Consider the following 19,121-nt stretch of genomic DNA (forward strand, 5'->3'; position numbering starts at 1 on the left):
TCTACACACTATCTAAGATAGCACATACTGCAAAGTCTCAAAGAGTTAAAACCACACACCAAACACACCCACTAAAAGTTCCAGGTGCACAACTTCTTAACATATTTTCAAATTGCTTAAAGTTGTCACATTACTGACCATAGCTACACATTTCTCATGCTCTGCTTATGCTTCCAGTCAATCATCCATTCCCACAGCATGCATCATCAAACTCTACATGTCACTTTATGACAAACGTTTGTAAACTTTTAACTGCTTGAACTGTTCCTTGACAGTTACTCTATAAAATGCCTAAAAGGATACTGCCAGCTTCATCTCCTTCCAAGCTTTACTGCAGTCCATACACCGCAACGCTTCTGTCCATGAAGGATGTATTTAACGAAAATCCTGGGTAACATGTTCCTCTCAATTTGTTACGTTCCATGGTATCGGAGACCAGTCTCATCACAGACACTTCTCTTCCTTGAGCATTGTCGCTCTGACAAACCGGCATTATTAGTCATTACATGCCGTACGCTGACTAACAAAGCATGCAACCCATATTTCACTTGCAGAATCCATTTATATTTGATTTTCAGGCTCCTAATCGCCTCCTTCACCCAACGAACGTCCAACGTATCATAGCTCTACTTTGCTACTATTCACTTCCTGTTCACGCAGCCGACGTTGTTAGGTTCTTTACTCAGAAGACTCTCCTTCAATCCCTGAGCCGTGCTGTCCTTGTGCTTCTCATCTTCACTGTATTAAGCATAAGCAGAATTTCTCTGTCTTGCCCAGGGAAGCACCCAGCCACTTGACTACTGCACTTCAGGGTCAGTCTATGTATTGATCCAGCCCGTCCATGGCACTGCTTGCCCTCTCCAGCATATGGGCAAGATTTCCTTTTCCAGCCTGTGTGGACAACTTCCCTTTCCACCTTTTGGGTCTGCTCCCTTCTTATGGGCACAGATTCCCATTTCAGTTTATGGGCACAGCCTCCCTTTTTACCATATAGGCACAGCTTCTCTTTTCAGCACATGGGTGCGGCTTCCCTCTCCAGCCCCTGGACACAGCTCTCCCTCCAGCTTATGGACAGCTTATCCCTCCTGTTACTGGGCTCTAATCCTCCCCCTTGATGCCCTGGGTGATGGTCTTACTTGTTTGGGGGCAGTGTTGTCATTCTTCCAGCACCCACCAGAGCAGGTTTCCTCAGCTTCCTTCTTTTCCTTGCACGCAGGTTCTTCTTCTTGAGACCAACTCATCGCCAATGTAATAAAGCTACTTCCAGGCTTCTTTGTGGGTTACTTTAGCTTTAATGGCATCTTCTTAAGTTACAGTCACATTAAGTTATATCGACATAAAAACACTGGCACCCATCACCAAGGCATGGGAGCTCTAACTGCCTGAGTGTGGAACCTTCAACTCAACATTCCTACATTCACATCACAACACTCCACATGACATCATCAGTTTACAACAAACACAGACAGGCACTATACAACAGTTACCTCCTCTGCACTAAAGAGGTTCAGTGCCTTTGGTGGCTCTAAGAGATAGTTTGGCCTAAGGGGAACATTGAGAGTTGTAAAGCTTGAGCTATGTTTTGGCGATTGTATCAGAGCTCTCAAGCCAATTTCTGACACTACTTGTCAGGTGGTTCAGCATTGACACAACATACTAAACAAGTGAAATATAATGATGATTAATATTTACAATATAAGGTCTTGGGTTGGATGAACGCCTATAGTTAAAAGGGAAATATGGTCCAAAGAATGAGGAAAAACTTTAAAAAACAGTACAACGCTAGTATAACTTAAAGTGGGGTTCTTCAGGTGATCCTTCCATCACAGGATGATGATTTTGTTTAAAAAGACTTGAACATTCTCTCATAAGTCTCTGGACTTTTGTTATTCTAGTTGAGTGACCTGGAGGGACAAAAATGATGGCCAACTGAAAGCTCAAACCTATTCTTGGAGACATGCTAGCCTCCTGGCTAACCTTAAACTGCAGCAAAAGTTCTCCAGATTTAGCCAAAACAAATGTTCATAAATATATACTTTCGATGTCCATCTCTATTCTAGAAAACAAACCTATACTAGATGATTTCCTGTGCAGTACCTTCCTGGGGATACTCGCTTCTTCCTTCTTCAGGATCTCTGGTCAATGCAGGTCATCCAGGTCTCTACATGGCCTCTTGTTCCTCTGACCACATCATCCTTCTGTGGTATCTCCATGACGTCTGATTCTCTCACGTTTGTCTTTGCTATCTCCACAACATCTGCTTCTCTAATGTTTATCTTATGTCTTTCCATGACCTCTTGTTCTCTCAAAGATTAACTAATAATACTCCATCATCCCATTCCCTTTCAACTAGACTTATGGGAATTCCTGCTGAGCTGGGATGGGACCTGAGTCTTAGCAAAGCAATGTTCGCCCTTCCTCAACTGCTGGTCTCGGTAGGCCCTCGGGTACAGTGGCAGTGCGCGGGGCAGGATGCACCTCAGGATGATTACTGGTACATGGCAAACTTCCTTCAGGAGCGAGGATCCCTGTACAAGCCCTTAAAGCGGCTGGGGCCACAACCTGGTTGTGGTGCCACCGAAAACATAGGTTTACTCAACCACAAAGCTCTTCTGATGTTTCAGCGGAGCGACCCTGAAGATCTCTTCTCACCACAACAATCGATGCTTAAGTGACTTCTGAGAAAGTGCACCACAGAGTGCACATGTGTCCCATTGATAAAGCAGACCTAAACATTGTAAACACAGAGTATTTGGGTCTGCCCGGTGCATACCGAGAATCCGGCTTTACTTGTCATACACGATAGAGAGATGATTAGAGCGGGGCATAGAAAAAACAAATCCAAAAAGTACTGCACAGAATTAAAAAGAGCTTTACCAGGTGACCGACTGGAAGGAGTGTGGGCTGCAGGCAGGGGCCTAGCTGTGTCCCACACATGCAGCTTGCCTCTCTGTGCCAATGTAAACTGAAAGTGTGCATGTTGGATTAGTAAGGCTCTTGTCCCATCCCGCTCTGCGAGAACTCCCATAAGTATGGAGGAAACGGATTTTCGAAGTAGGAGGATAGTAGTCACTACATTGGGTAACTTTTTCTTTCACCAACGTTCGTTCAGGGTCCTTTTCAGGCAGACTATATTCTTTTCCTTCTGCCAGGGGCTTTTCATATAATAAGATATGATATGATATGGCATTTATAACGCGCCTATACACAAGTGTTTCAAGGCGTAACGAGGCAAGGGAGGGGGGAACAAAGGGAAGACAGACAACGATCCATTGAGATCGCGCAAGTGCAGGGGAGGGGGAGGGGAATAGTGTGAGAGGAAAAGGGAGGGGGCAGTGCAGTACATGGGATCACACAGTAGAACAAATAAAACAAATAAATAAAAAGGGAGGCCGGCTGGTGGCAAGTGCAAGGGTAAGTACACACATCGAATGTCAAATGCTGGTAAGGGACTGGAGGGATACAGAAACAGACCCAGAGTGCAAGGGTTGCCAGAAGGGCAACCAGTGCCGGAGTTCTACTGGGGGGAGGGGACCTGGGACCGTGATTAGAGGAGGGGTTCAGCAGGGGAGAGGAAGAGAGAAAGCAGAAGCAAAGAGGAAGGTCTTGAGGTGCTTCCGGAACCAGAGATCTTTCTCCTCAAGTTTCAGAGAGGCAGGAAGGCTGTTCCAGAGGGAGGCCCCAGCCGAAGAAAGACATCTACGACCAACTCATTGCTTGGAGGAGCGACTGACCCTGAGGGAGTTGGAGGCGAAGGAGAGACAGGCCCGAGAAGGAAGATATTTAAGAAGCAGGAGTTGAAGATATTGAGGCCCCAGCCCCCAGAAGGCCTTGTGGACAATGCACAGGGTTTTGAACTTAATTCTCGCAGCCACTGGGAGCCAGTGAAGAGATTTCAGTCCTGGAGACATATGTTCCCTGGGCTTGAGGCCAAGGACAAGTCTCGCAGCCCTGTTTTGGATGAGTTGCAGAGGACGGAGAGTAGAAGCAGGCAGATTTAGAAAGAAGCTGTTGCAGTGGTCCAGCTGTTGCAGTGGAACCAGAGCTCTGGAGACAGTGAGCTTCTGGGGGAAGGAGAGGAATGGAAGAATACCTCTGAGGAGGTGCAGTTGGTAGTGTGACCTCTTAGAGACGTCGGAGATGTGAGGAGAGAAGGAGAGTGTGGAGTCGAAGATGACCCCAAGGTTTTAAGCCTCACAGGAGGGAGCAGGAAGAGGGCCAGGAGATGCCAGCCAGAGAGTGACAGGAAAGGAGGGAGCAGGTGTGCCGATGAGGAGAATCTCGGTCTTACCTTTCATTAAGGCAGAGATCATTGGCGGCACACCACTCCTGGATAGCAGGCAGACAGTCAGAAATGAGAGATGGAGAGGAGTTGGCAGAGGGGAGCCTGAAAATGAGCTGAGTGTCATCCGCATAACACTGAAGTTGGGGCAGAGAGCGGCAATGCAGTGGGCAAGAAGTGCCAGGTATTGGTTGAACAGCCAGGGAGAGAGTTTGGACCCCTGGGGAACATCACAGGTAGAGAGAGAGCTAGAGGAGAGGAAGGACCCAAGTTGGACATGGGAGGGTCGATCAGAGCGGAAAGAGGTAAGCCAGGCTAGGGGCTGATCGGTGATACCCAGGTTATCACGGAGACGGTTGAGCAGGATGGCATGGTTGACCGTGTCAAAGGCAGAAGAGAGATCAAGTAAGATAAGGACACAGGGGGTATTTGAATCGAGGTTGGAGAGCAGGTCTTCACGGATGTTCAGGAGAACAGTTTCTGTGCTTCTGGCGGCTCTGAAGCCAGACTGATGGTCATGGAAGCAAACAACGGTTCAGTCTGAAGATTAAGTTGGGAGATGGACAGTTTTTCCAAGAGTTGTCCCAGGAAAGGAAGTGCCCATTCTTCAGGCCCGCCTTCTGGTCTCAGAAGTGGCTTGTAGAACCTACCTCTAGGTTCTCTCCTCAGTGTACCACTAGGGCTTGTGTTGGGATCTCTGGTGTAGCTCTGCCGGAGCAATTGTTGAATAACTTACAATAGGCGAACTACCTCTTCCCAGGTGGTAGTCACTTTGGAGCTAATTTTCTTTAAAAATGTAAATTGCAACCGGTCCCCTCTGGGAAATTTTCGTCATTTGCACTGCAGAGTGCAAATGCGAAGCATAAAGAGACGGCAGAAGCCTCTTTACACTTCTCTAGTTTCAATTCTCATTGCAAATAGAGTACACTCTGCTTGCCATGTTCACATGGCAGGCAGGGTTTACAATGATATCCTATAGAAAAACGCCCGGTGCCAAGTGCAAAAAGAAGGCGGATTCCATGGGGAAATCATTGGTTTCATGCCAGCATGAAAATGTCCGTTTTTTGTGTTCTTTTTGTGTTTTTTTCTACTTATGGCCCTGATGAAGACATTGCCAAAGTTGGGCATCTATGTCAAAACTAGGACCGTCCCACTAGATCTACACCATATTGTGTAATATCTATTCTAGCAGGCAGTGTATTGGGTCACAGTTGTCATAGCTGTGTTTTTTAATGAAGTTCAGTTTATTGTCATCTTGAGCCACAACTCTGGATTAGTTTGACTTACAGTGACTTACAGTGTTGAACTGCGCATAGCTAGTAGGCCAGTTTGACGTCTACACAGTTTTGCCATCCCTGTGATGGCATGCCATCAGTAGCTATCTATCTTTGTGCTTAGTATTGGACTGATTATTTTTCAATATATGTTTTTCTTTATTTTTTCTTTATTGTGCATCTAGTTAATACAAACTTTAGGCACATTAAAAAAAATGTTTCCTCAATGACATCATAATAGAATTTAAAAGAGAAACAAAAATTTACTATATTGAAATATGTGATAACCAATTCATGCAATTTAAACTCTCAATAAGATCAATAAAATTGAAGAAACAATTCCTTAGAATCTCCTCAAAGCTTCTTTCCATATGGCTAAAGCTGCTGCAACCATAACTATTGAATCCGCCCCAAAAAGTGCCGACTAAAATTGATTGTGAACAATGTTCTCAATTTTATTACCATAGCGAGAGTAACCTTTATGATAATTAATTTCTAAAATCGGGCAGGCAGTCGATATGTGATGGCAAGTCTCTACTTCTTTATTGCAAAGCCGACATAAACATTCAGTTGATGGAATATTCTGCCATGCAGCAACAAATTCCATAGTGGGGAGTAAATTTAGGCGTAAATATAATATAAAACATTTTTCACAACATTTAGACAGATAACTGCAAGGTGTATGCAGAGAAAAATTCTGGTGTGAATATTCGTTATACCTTCTTTTACTATGTAGTTTTTCTACATTTTTAGCTTTGTCACATGACTTCCATTTGTTTATTATTAACATTTCGAAGTTAGGCACAGAGTCAAAAATATCCGACTCTAGGTCCAATGCGGCCAAATGTGTCATACCTGTCGATTTTAGTTCCAAGACAAAAGCCTTTTAATCTCCAATGTCAATCCTTTTGCCTAAAAGTTGCAGTAGGCCATTGGAGTTTTGGTTTGTTCGTAAAAATGTGGCATACAACAATGTTCTCTGTACTTGCCACATGGTCATTAAAGAAGATAGCCCAAATTCCAACCTTAGTGCTTCAACCGGCACTGAGTTTGGAAGGTTTATAACTGCCGAAGCAGTTTACCTTCAAATCGATCAAGCCAGAGTACATGTTTGTGCACTAGCACAGCAAGCACATACATTGTGCCTGGTACAATGCTAGTACAATAAACTTTCAAGAGACCCACAACATTATATCCTCCACAATGCACTATATAATCTGGCATTTTTCCAAATTTTTGCTATGGTCATTTTGCCATAATAAGGGAGTAGAGGGTTCAATCTGATATGGAAGCCCAAAAAGGTGTATTCTTCTACTCTTTTAAGATGGTCATCTTTCAATTTACACACAAATGGGTGTTTCTTTGTGGTACCTTTTACCAGCGCCTGACTTCCTGGTGCCACCTGGAGATTACAACTCTGGTGACCCGGAAAGTCAGGCGCCGGTAAAATGTAAGCCCCCAGTACCATACAGTCACATAGGACTCAATGGGAGTGGGGACACAGAAGCACCGGCACCGTTGCTAACGGCGCTTCCGTGACCGGTCTGCCTACTGTGGCCGCGGTGCCCGGCAGGGTCAGACAGACCTATAAACTGCTGGTCCGTTAACAACATTGCCGGTGAGCTTACTGGCACCCTTGTTTCCGGACTGGAAGGGTCATAATGAGGCATATAGTCTTTGATTTAATTGTATTGATAACCATGACGTTTTTTGTAGCATAGTCGGCTAAAGCATTGATCGTGTGCTGCAGTCCGATCGGGGTCAGGTCGAACGGTACCACATCATCAACGACGAAAGCCACGATATTCGTTCACTGTTTATTTTAGGTAGAAAATTGTGGGCTAGGCATAAGACTTGAGCCAGATCAGAAGTGTAAAGATTATACAAAATGGGACCCAAAACGCAGCCTTGTTTGAGGCCGCAGTTTGTATGATGGTAGTTAGTGTATACACCTGCTAAATTCAGTCAAATTGTGATTGAAGTGTTTGTGTGTAGCTATTGAGTATAGTATAATAATTTAGGGTGTATTCCCCACAATTTAAGGTCATTCCAAGGCAAAGGTCGAGAAATAAGATCGAATGCTTTGCTAAAGTCAACATAGCAGGGGGGTGCTGTTGCGCGGGCCATAAAATGGCCACAGCCTAAGAGTGCTCCAGCAGAGTCTCAAACATTTGGTTAGAAATCCTGCGGTCCAGCTGTATGCTGAGGTGGGAAATTGCATGGCACGGCCTCAGAACTATAGAGGCATTGAGGTTCACTGACATTTGTCTCTGCGAGCCCGTGGATCTTGGGCTACCAAGTTGTCTCCCTTGAGGCCGCCGCGGCTCGGTTGGATTTGGTGGGTCATTCCTCCACCACCGGCGACTGCAGTATCTCTTCATGGCTCCCTCTCTCTGCAGCACGGCACGCCACCATCTGTGGCGGCGGCACGGTGGCCTCCACCCGCCCCTCTTCGGTACCCGGATCGCCTGCTGCTGGAGGGCTGGCACAGCGGGACCCGCTATTAGCCCCCCTGTGGCTTACTGAACTTGGCCGTGCTGCGATGGGGGCCCCGGTCGCTCACTCGCGGGTGCCTGAAGGGGCGCCTCCCCTTGCCGAGCACGGCGCGGGCTGGGTCTGCCTCCTGGAGCCCATCCGCAGTGTTGGTGGAACCTTGCCCTCACCTGCTTGCGAGTGCTTGGTGCACCTCAGGACTCACTGTTTCCTTCTTTGCCGCCCAGCCACGCTGGACTGACACCTTTGCATAGCGGTGAGTCGGGTGGCTGATGGGGGAGTGTTTAGTGGGTGCTCCTGCTTCGGGGTGGGGGCAGACACGACGGAGAACCGGGGCTCACCGTACTTGAACTGCCTGATTGCACAACCTCTTGGTCCCTGTCCCCCCTCCTTTTTTCTTGCGCAGTGGGGCTCTCGGACTGCTGGAGGTGCAGTGGCTCTGAACTGGGGGAGACCTGTACAGGGGGCCTTGCGCTGGCATTGCTGGTTGTCCACGTTCTGCAGCGCCCCCCTATCCCTACAGTGTGGGGCTGGTGGGGGGTCTCTCTGGGGGCGGGGGGCGGTCGCTCCATCTGTCTGGGTGGTGCGGGGGGCTGGGGGCCCCGCATGGACCAGGAGGCACCATAGACTGAGACTGTTGGTGAGAATACCTAGCGGGGACACACCTCCCACCTCTAGCCAGTTCTCTGCATAAACAATCTATACCCTGGACCGTCCCTCTTGGGCGCCCATAGAGTGTTACCTGGCCTGTGGGGGACTGCCTTTCTGCCCTGTTTGTCTCCTCTGTCGGGTGGTCCTCGGGCGGTGACATTGGGGCCCTCCGTCCCCGGTTGTACCTCCCTGCAGCCCTCCTGGATACACTGTGTTATGCCTCACAACCCTGGGACTGGCCCACGTGCAACCCGAGTCCACAACCCGCGCCCGGAATGGGCAATCAGAAGAAGATGGATCAGTATGCCAGGTCGGACTCTTCACAACAGGAGGCCGAGACTGGCCCGTCCCAATTCGATATTATGGCTCTCAGCCAGACCTTGTTAGCGCTAAAAGGCAGAACGGACAATTTGGGCGCTAAAATTGACGCGCTAATGTGCAAAGCGGATGTGTCAGCAGTACAAATTGAAAAATGATGCGGCAGGATGTCTGAGCCGGAGCACCGGATTGGGGAAGGGGAGGACAAGATTGCGGTGCTTCAGCGTGAGGTGGAGTCCCTGCAACAGACGGTGAAAAGAGTGGTGGCCAAGAACGACGACTTAGAGGAACGGTCCAGAAGAAATAACATAAGGATCACATAAGGATCACAGGGGTTGCTGAATCAACTCCCATTGACAATATGGAATTATTTGTGGAAAAACTGCTTAAAGAGGTCCTCGACTACCCTCCCGTCACGAACATGTTCATGGTGGAGCGGGCCCACCGTTCCCTGGCGGCATACCCCCCCTCCCCCTATCGGTACCGGGATATCCTGCTCCACAATGCTAGGGGAATAAAATCTCTTCAGTGGGGCTCTGCTACAATTAGACTTTTCCCAGACTTTAGTCAGCAAGTGCAGGACCAGAGGAAGCCTTTCCAGGCGGTGAAAAATATCCTGAGCAAGAAAGACATTCGCTACTCTATGATGTACCCCCGCCCAACTCAGGGTCGTTTATCAGGGGAAAACCTTATTCTTCACGACTCCGGAGTCGGCGGAGCGATTGCCTCCCCCCGTCATCCATCCTAGTCTGCTTGTTTTTGGGGGGAAATTTTACACAGCTGTGTCTTGCTCCCGGGGGCCTCGGTGAACCTCGGGGCTCTGCTTTGCAGTTATTGGAACCAGTTACTAAGCATGTTAATTCCAATGTAGTAGTTTAATGTGGTAAATGAGCCTCTTGCTACCGGGAGGCACAGCGGCCGCCGGCACCCCCCATGCCCATCGGCGCCTAAACGACTTGAAGTTGAATGGTTGTTGTTAAGTGGGTGGGGAAAACAGAAAACAAAATCCTGGCGAAACTGCTTTCGGAACGGCTCCTTCCCCACATGCCCGCCCTGATCCTCCCAGATCAGGCGGGATTTATCCCAGGACGATCTACACAGAACAATCTGCGTAGATTATTCACTTTAATACATAATGTGAACCCGGACGTTCCTATTGCTGGGGTGGCTTTGGATGCGGAGAAGGCGTTCGATTCTGTTGAATGGCCTTTTCTGTTCGAAGTCCTTTGACGCACGGGCGTAGGTACCACGTTTCTTCACTGGATCCGGCTCCTCTACTCAGCCCCGCGTGCCCTGGCATACACAAATGGAATTCAATCCACTCCTATTTATCCTACTCGAGGTATTAGGCAGGGGTGTCCCTTACCCCCCTCTTATTTGCCCTGGCTGTCGAGCCGATTACTTGCGCCCTGAGAGAGTTTCACTCCCACCGCGGAGTGAGAATCCGCTCACATGTATCTATTTTCTCCTTCTATGCGGACGATGGGCCTCATTACGAGTCCGGCATTAACCGAGGCGGTAAAACCGCCTGGTTAACGCCGGACTCGTATTACCATTCCGCCTTCGTGATTCCCGGAATTACCGGGGCATTACAACCCCGGTTTTCCGTGAATCACGGAGGCGGAATGGTGTAAATCCCCATTCCGTCCTATGGGACTCGATGGAAATGGGGATCATGGAAACACCGGCAGCATCTCGTAATGCTGCTGGTGTTTCCTCGTCCGCCTGCATGCGGGAGGTGTTAAACCCGCCAGGTCAGACCTGGCGGGAACATCACCTCCCGCCTGCACGGGTCGGACTCAGGCTGTCCGGAAACAACAGTGGCGGCGGGTTTACCGCCACCGTTATTTCCGGACCGCCTGGGTCGTAATGAGGCCCCATATGTTGTTATACATAAAACACCCTCGGATCAACTTACAGCCCGTGAAGGAGGAGATATCCACATTCGGTGCCATTTCTGGCCTACAAATAAATTGGTTTAAATCCAAGGTCCTTCCACTCACAACAGGGGTCTCCTCGCAAGATGTTGGGGAGACCTTTGCTTGCTGCCCACAGGGAATTTGTTACCCGGGTATAAGAGTGTCCACATCCCCTACAAACCTTTTCAAGGAGAACTACAGCACGGCCCTGCAACACTTGGAACACAGAGTAGATACTTGGACACGACTCCCCCTTTCCCAAGCAGCCCGCATCTCTCTATCTAAAATGGTTATCCTACCGAAACTACTATACATTTTCAAAAACGTCCCAGTATGGCCCCCTATATCCTTCTGGAATCGCGTAAGATCACTGAGGTCTAAGCTGATCTGGACGAGGAAACGTCCTCGCATATCCCTACGCACATTGTGCTGTTTGTATGCTCAAGGTGGGCTGGAGGTCCCCAATCTTTTTCTTTATTACCTTATAGCTCAGATCCAATATTCAACCTGGTGGTGGTCCCCTATGAATAATTGTCTCCATTCACAATTGAAAGGGCAGTCGCTCAGACCGACGACTTAAGGGGCTTCCTCTGGGCCGCCGGGGAGCGCCACGTGAGGGCGGAGGTTCAACCCCTAGAGATCACGCTGAAGGCTTGGGATCAGCTGGCAAAATGGGCAGAGTTGGGACCGTGGTACTCCCCAATGATGGTCATATATAGGGTCCGCGGGATTCCTCTTACATTCGAGCACATTTTTATTCAGCACTTCCAGAACCTGCATATCCACACGTTAGGGGATGTTGCACCGCATGGCAAATGTATAACTTGGGACGAGCTTAAGTCCAGGGGCGACTGGTCCCCGATCACTATGCTACTGTATTTCCGTCTCCGTGAAGTGTTGAATTTAAGATGGCCCGATTTCCCGATTGCTCCTGAGGTTTCCTCAATTTTTGAGTATGTTACAAACCCGATATCCACTAGAAGGGTGGTATCATCCCTGTATGGTATGGCTCGATTGTTGGTGTCCCCCTCATCATCCCAATATAGGACTAAATGGGAAGACAGTATGTCACGTTCTCTGTCAGAGATTCAATGGGGTTTTATACTTGCTCAGTCCAAATCGATCTCCATCAACAATAGATTTCGCTTGATCCATTATAAGTTCCTATATCAACTGTATTACTCCCCTCTTTCTTTGCATAAACTGTTCCCACTTAGGTCCCTGAAGTGCAAGAGATGTCAAAAGGCCCCAGCCGATTTCTACCATGTTGCCTGGCTCTGTCCTCATATTCCAACCTTTTAGGTGGCCATTGCAGAAGCTATGGAGAAGTTAGTAGATGATCCGATTCCATTTACTCCCGAAACCTGGTTGCTGGCATTGGTGGAATTGCAATCATGTAGCGATAAACGTTTGGTTGGCATGGCCTCTGTGGTTGCTAGGTCATTGGGGGCACGCACATGGGGGGCAGCTACAGCCCCTACCTTACACCATTGGGTGAACTCTATGTCGATGTGTGAACAGAGAGAGACCCAGTACAATCAGACGCTCCCCCTCAACAGCAGGCCCAGGGACTATTGGTTGGCCTTCAGGAGCTACATATCTGATGGATTGAACTGTGAGAGCATCTCATTGTCGCAGGGCGCCCTGGAGGCTACTCCGACAATGCATTGAAGGACTTCGACCACTGAGTCGGAACAGTCACTTTGTTTTGGTGTGGGTCTGTCTTTGGGATATATCTCTTATAGCAATAGAGCACTTTAGGTTTTCTTTTCTTTTGGAACTCTAGTTATGACACTAGTACGCTGACGTGTTATTGTGATATGCATGCAGGACCTGGAAGGGGTTGGGAGGCGGGGTGGGGGGGGATGTTAGTCCCCATGAGGGGGCTTTGTTAAATTGTATGAATTGTATTGTAAAAGTTAATAAAAACATTTTTAAAAATAAAGTCAACATAGTAGCAAAACAAATTGGTTCTGTGACTATTGCAAGCATCTGCTATTAGATACTGGATAGTCCAAATGTTGGTTATTGTATTATACGTTTTTCTCAATCCTGTCTGAAAAGGGCTTAAAGGTTGGTTCTTTCAGCCCAGCTAGTAAGTTGTCTTAATAGCACAGTGGCAAAAATCTTCTGGCTGAAATGCATCATGGCCAAAAGGAGATAGTTGGAAGGATCCAATCTATCACCTTTTTTTACAGATTGGCGCAAGCACAGATTTCCACCAACTGACAGTAATAGAGCCAGAGAGTTCAATGTGCAAATATAAATGTGTTCATATTTTTACCCACATTTCCGGGTGGTCCTTGAAGACAACGTTGGGTATACCGGCTTGGCCAGGAGCATGTGATCCCTTTAACTTTAAAATGATGTTAACCAGTGTGTCTTCTTCTTTATCCAAGATAGCAGGGTGTGGTTTTACATTTTCTGGTCCTTCTTGTGGATAAATCGTATTGGGTTCAGTGTATAGCTGATCAATATATCTGAACCATGTAGCTTCTGACATGGGGTTTAGTTCTGCGGGCCACACTATTAAAGTTAATCAAAATGAATGAGTGTCATGAGATTTTAACCATCCAAACATCAGTAGCCAATTGGAATTAGTAGTTGCATGTTTATATTGTTTCAACCAGTTTTTATACTAGGTGGCAACCTTTTTAGTACGCATTTGTTTCTCATGACCAAGAGGCTGCCCATATTTGAGGCTCGGGCTTTCTGGAGGTTGCGCTTTTTTTCTGCTATAGTCTCACCAAATGGGGAATTGTTTTTTATATTACAGTAATTTACCACAAATCACTGTTTATCTAGGTGTCTTTCACTTTGGTTCACATCATAAGTTCCAAGTACCAGTTAGCTTGCAACAGGGCAGTCTCAGTAGATTTTTGGTCCGACCACGAAGAATCGTTCATGTCCTTTATATTTGATGCAGTCCAGCGAAGCCGCTTTCCCCGAAAGTTAGAGATGATATTAAAACTTCTAGCCATATTTACACAGATAGTGTCAATATCAACTATCCAACTCAGGACCGCATGATCACTCGAGTCGTTAAACTGAGTTTTCACTGAACAACATCTTTCTTTCAACACTGGATCAGTAGTAATGTAATCAATATGTGACCTTACGGATCCATTTGTCCCAGTATGACTAACGATATCTAGCTTAGATGTAATGAATGGTAACTATGTAGGTCATAAGATCTTATAAAGCGTGACCAGTGGCAATAGGGATTAGTGAAAGTTGATGTAGACAGGTGTAAGTTTCTTGCATTTAAATCGCCCGGTACAACAATCAAACCCGTAGGAGTTATCTCGTTCCATTGAATGATGGTGTCATCAATTATAAACTGTATAGATTCAGTTTGTGCATCAGTTTGTGCACCCCCGGGGGGGTCATATACATTTATAATCAAGGTACGAGATAATATGTACTGCAATGTCTGAAGAATCGCTGATCGTACATAAGGCGATTGGATAACTTTGGGGAATGTCAAAGTATACATAGATTTTGAACCAATAACGAGGCCGCCACTAGCACAGCCCCTATTTGAGGGAATGGCTTTGTTTTGACAGTCTGATATCCATGTATAGTAAAAGCTTTGATACACCAAGTTTCCTGTACGATAAAAATATTGCATGATTCAATGATCTGTAAACCAACAGGATGGACAAGGAATGATGGATATCCGCGAGTGTTCCATGATATCCATTTTTGGCTATTCTTTGTAGTATGCAGTCAGTTTGCTCCATTGATGATGCGTTCGGGTAGCCAGAATTCCATTTCCTGGTCGTTTGTTACAGCTTAATCGTTATTCACTTGGAGGGCATGTAATGTTGCTCTCTCAGATTTTTGTGCATCTTTTATGAAGAGGTAATTGTTTGTTCCTTAAGAAACTGGTTCTAAGCATCTGGGTGTCTTTGACTTTCGACATATGATAAGAGGTAAACCTAGTTGTGTAAAGGATGTAGCATACGTAAAGCCACCATCAATGATAAAGAGAATTCTATAAGTGCCCAATTAGTGGGACTGCCAGTCCCAGGAAGTTCGATTTGGATGATGTCGGTTGAGCTAATCAGGCTAAAATGTGGCAGCTGGTTAAATATGCCCAATAGTCTGGGCCGTTTTAAAAAGGGGCTATAATTGGTAAGATTAATTTCTTCCTGAAGGATCCATTTACCCAAATATTGCAAATCATTAGTTGATTTTCAATCACGGTGGTACTAGCCCTTATATCGGGCTGCAGCTGAACCGCGGGCATAGTAATGATGGTAGGCATGTCTAGTTTTTATCGACTTGAATAACTTGTACGCAAACAATTGGCCGATTTGGAACAGCTGGACCTAGTTTCGGAGTTCTGATTTGAACATGTAGGCCTCTGTAGTTGAGTTTCTGACGTGCCAGTTTGAGTCGAATAGGAGTGATGATCTGGTGAGCCATTTAGCTGAACTTGTCAGACCGAGCCGTCAGATGTGTTTGTCACTGTAATTGTCTTTTTTACATTTTCTGAAATTTTGTGGGTTTTGCATTGAGAATTTCTTTGACAGGGACCCTTTCATCGTTTTTCGATGCATGCTGATTTTTTCAATCATGGCCAAATATAACAGTTTTGACGGCTTTTGCTGACTAGATGTTTTTTTTAGTAGCTTTTTTAGGCTCAAGAACCAGTGGGGTTTGTATCTCCTCATAGTCCCAGTTGTCGATCGGGACATCAGTTTGAGTTGCATGGATAAAGGGACACAGGGCCAACGATGGTGAGTTTTGCCCGTTGCTCACGATATAGATTAAGTCCTAACAGTTTTAGTTGTTATAGCGTTGAAGTCTCTTTGAGATGAAATAGAGTCAAACATTGTTTTACTTGAGATCGAGATCGGATCAATCACTTTTGCTAGTGTCAGTTTGGCATCCAGCTGATCCTTAGCAAAAGTAGCTATTATCATCAATAAGGCATCCACTTTGGATATTATTCTATTTATGCCGCTGAGGATTGATGTATCGCCTGACTCAAGTTCTACTTGTCCGCCAGTGCGCTCGCTTCCTCACTTTCACTGTTGGTTTCAAGCAGGTCAAAGAATCTGAGGAAGACACCAATGCGGCTAAATCAGGAGAATTAGACAAATCGATTTCAATTATAATCCCATCACAGTCCTTTTCACCACCAAGAGAAGCACGCTGTAAACCAACACATATGTTTAGGAGCAAGTTGTTATTATCAATGGTGTGGGAAGACGTCTGTTCACACATCTCAGTCGAAGAAGTCGAGAAATGTTGGTTTGTAGGTGGAGGTTCTTTGGTATCGAAAAAACCTGTGATGGTAGGTTGAAAGGGATTAAGGTGAGTTTTTCCTTATCGGTAGTAGTGACCTTGGACTTCAAATCTAGGCCTTGTTTCTTGGCGGCTCGGGCTGTACGAGAGCTGTTGCACTGCGTAATATAGATTTCACTGGTAGTACAGTGCTTCATTTGTTGGACAGTTATTCACAAGTAGTCTTACCTGGGGTGTTGGCAGATCAGTCTCATGTGACACAAGACACTCCTGCTTACACGACGCGTGCGCTGACACGCATGTTTGCAGGATTCATGACCGGGTCTGCAGGCGAGCACTGAGCATCGAGTGGCAAGCCGCTCCAAGCAAAGGCAATCAAGCCCAGAAACACTGCTTTGCCTGCAGTGCCGCTCTCCAGGTAATTCGAAGAAAGTGAAAACAGTCGAAAATCCCAGTAACACAAGACACTCTGCCACACTCCTGCTTTCATGACGGGCCCATATATACTGGTAATTCACATTTTAATTCTACAGATGTGCGTTCACATTGTCATGTATTGCTTTAGCACCTTAGTTGCAGGTGAAGCCAAGCAATCTTTTGTTTTACTTTAATAAATGATGTATTTTGGACACCAGTCTCTAGGAAATTCCTTAATCAACAGTGTTGGCTCTACCTTGTCACTAATTGAAAAATTATACATCTACTGACGTATTAACTGGGTTCACATTGGATCATAATGCAAAGTTTGTTTATTTATTTGCATTTGTACAGCGCACCTGCAGCCCAGATGCATCTTGTTGTGTGTCTAAGCAAAAAAATCTCATGTCGTTGTGAAACCAAGTTGTTTTTGGAGGAGGAGGGCAAAAGGGAGGTGGAAACGTAACTCCTGAAAATCCTCTGGAGCGTAAATGGAGCCGTTAAGACAGGTGTAACGAGGTTACACCTGTCTTTATCTCCTCCATTTACGTTCCAGGGACTTCAAAAATTAGCTCCTTTGTGTATTAAAGGAGCAGTCAATAGAATGTCTGCTTCCTCCTCACTACCTTCACCGGTATCAGGTAATATAATCGCGGCAAAAATGTTGTGGTAAACAAATATTGTGGCAAAAATGCGTTTGACCCGGTAAAAGTGTGCCCCTTATACCATTTAAGGGGAGCAGGAGTTGCGGGGGGGTCCCCGCACCCTTTACATGGTATAATGGGTCCACGGGTTGCGGGGGTGTCGCCTGCATGTTTTACATGGACTGCGGCGCAAAAACGGCGGCATTTTTGCCGCGATATTTTGTTATCACAGCAATTTTTGCCGCTATTATATCACATGGAACCTCTTCACCCTCTTCTGGCTTTTTCCAAACTCTTTTATAATGGCGGGCTGTTGGCTCTCTTTCTAAGCATGCCCAGAAATGGTATTTCCAATGATCGGCCTGTTTTAGGTTTCCTAATTGGTTTGTGTCTCATGATGTTTTATTGGAAATAGTGTCTTATTATTTTCTCCTTGAATTGGTCAGGAGTTAATTGGTAGGTAGATTGTTCAATGGTTGGCTCTTTGGCTGGAAATATAGGCTGGGACCGCTGCACTATCTAGGAACTGCAAATGCTTGTGGGTGCTGATCTGCAGTATTTGATATTTTGCACCATGTGGACTCTACTGTTTCACTCAAACAAGTACAGTGCTATACTGCTTTTTCTCGTGGAATATTTTCTGTCCACGTTCAGCATTCCATGAACTCTTGCAGTGCACCATTCCTTCGGCATTCAAGTCAATTAAAGGGTTGCAGTTAGCTTTTACTCTGCAATAAACATTCCCTGCAGTGTGAGTTTTGACTGTTCTCCTTGTGTTAGAATTTAGCAAGCATTTCCAGTTGCCACCTTCTCTTCTGTTAGAATATGAGTTTTCTGAGGCATGTTGACACTAGCAGTTGCTAATCATTGTTTTAGGCAATGATTGATTGAATGGATTAATGGAATACTCTGTCAGAGGGAAGGGTGAACCCAGTCAATCATGCTCCATCCACTGCTTGGAAGGCACAGCGGGCACTGGGTGGCTCGGGACCTACATAAGAAAGGATGGGACTTCCTTCATCTCACCAGAGAGACCTCCACCTCCCTGTTCTTTACCTTCCCTCTCTCACTATCCCACAATTTTGTCGGTCGAGTTCAGTGCTGTACAGAGAGCAGACAGTTCAGTAAACTAAGCTATTTTGCCAGTGTTCTCTCGTTTCACACTACTGATCCATGTTAACTGAACTCGTAAATTGCAGCTCAGTGGTAGATAGAAACGTGTGGTATGTATGCAGATTATTCCCAGAGAAATCCAGCAACCACCTAAGGAGGGCCAGTCTCCACAACGCCCCAAGAATCCGCATAGGTTTGTCTCAAGTGCCGATTGACTGCTCGACCAGCAGCCTCGGGACTGTATTCTCAGCAGAGAACCAATATACTGAAGGCCACCCTGACCTGGCCGTGTCTTCATGCTCACCCACGTATCCTTACTGTAGAACTGGATGTTTGGGGTTGGGGGGCCATCCAATGCAGAACATCTAGATTAACTGGTGCTTACGCTGTTGGTGTGCAGCTTCCAAGACCCTCCCCGCTTCCCTCCTCAGTTCTTTGTAACTGACTTACTGTGACATATATTGCTATGCAAGCACCAAGCATGTCATGTAAGATTAGCATCCCTCCCCTGAATGGGATCCCCAAGCTGTGCAGTGACTGCACACTCACACATGAATTCCAATTCATTATTACGTTGTGGCCTCCCACTGCAACAATCCTTCAATATGTGGCCATGAAAGTATGCAACTCGTATGGGTGGCCCACACATCTCTCTTCCCCTATGTGTGCATATCACTTGCATTGTACACAGGCTGCTCTGGACTCTTAGCACTTCGGAAAGTTGGTTGGGCAATCCCAGCTGTATCTCTCTGGA

The sequence above is a fragment of the Ambystoma mexicanum genome, chromosome 3p (assembly GCF_040938575.1).
Source record: "Ambystoma mexicanum isolate Mex_15411 chromosome 3p, UKY_AmexF1_1, whole genome shotgun sequence".
NCBI lineage: Eukaryota > Metazoa > Chordata > Amphibia > Caudata > Ambystomatidae > Ambystoma > Ambystoma mexicanum.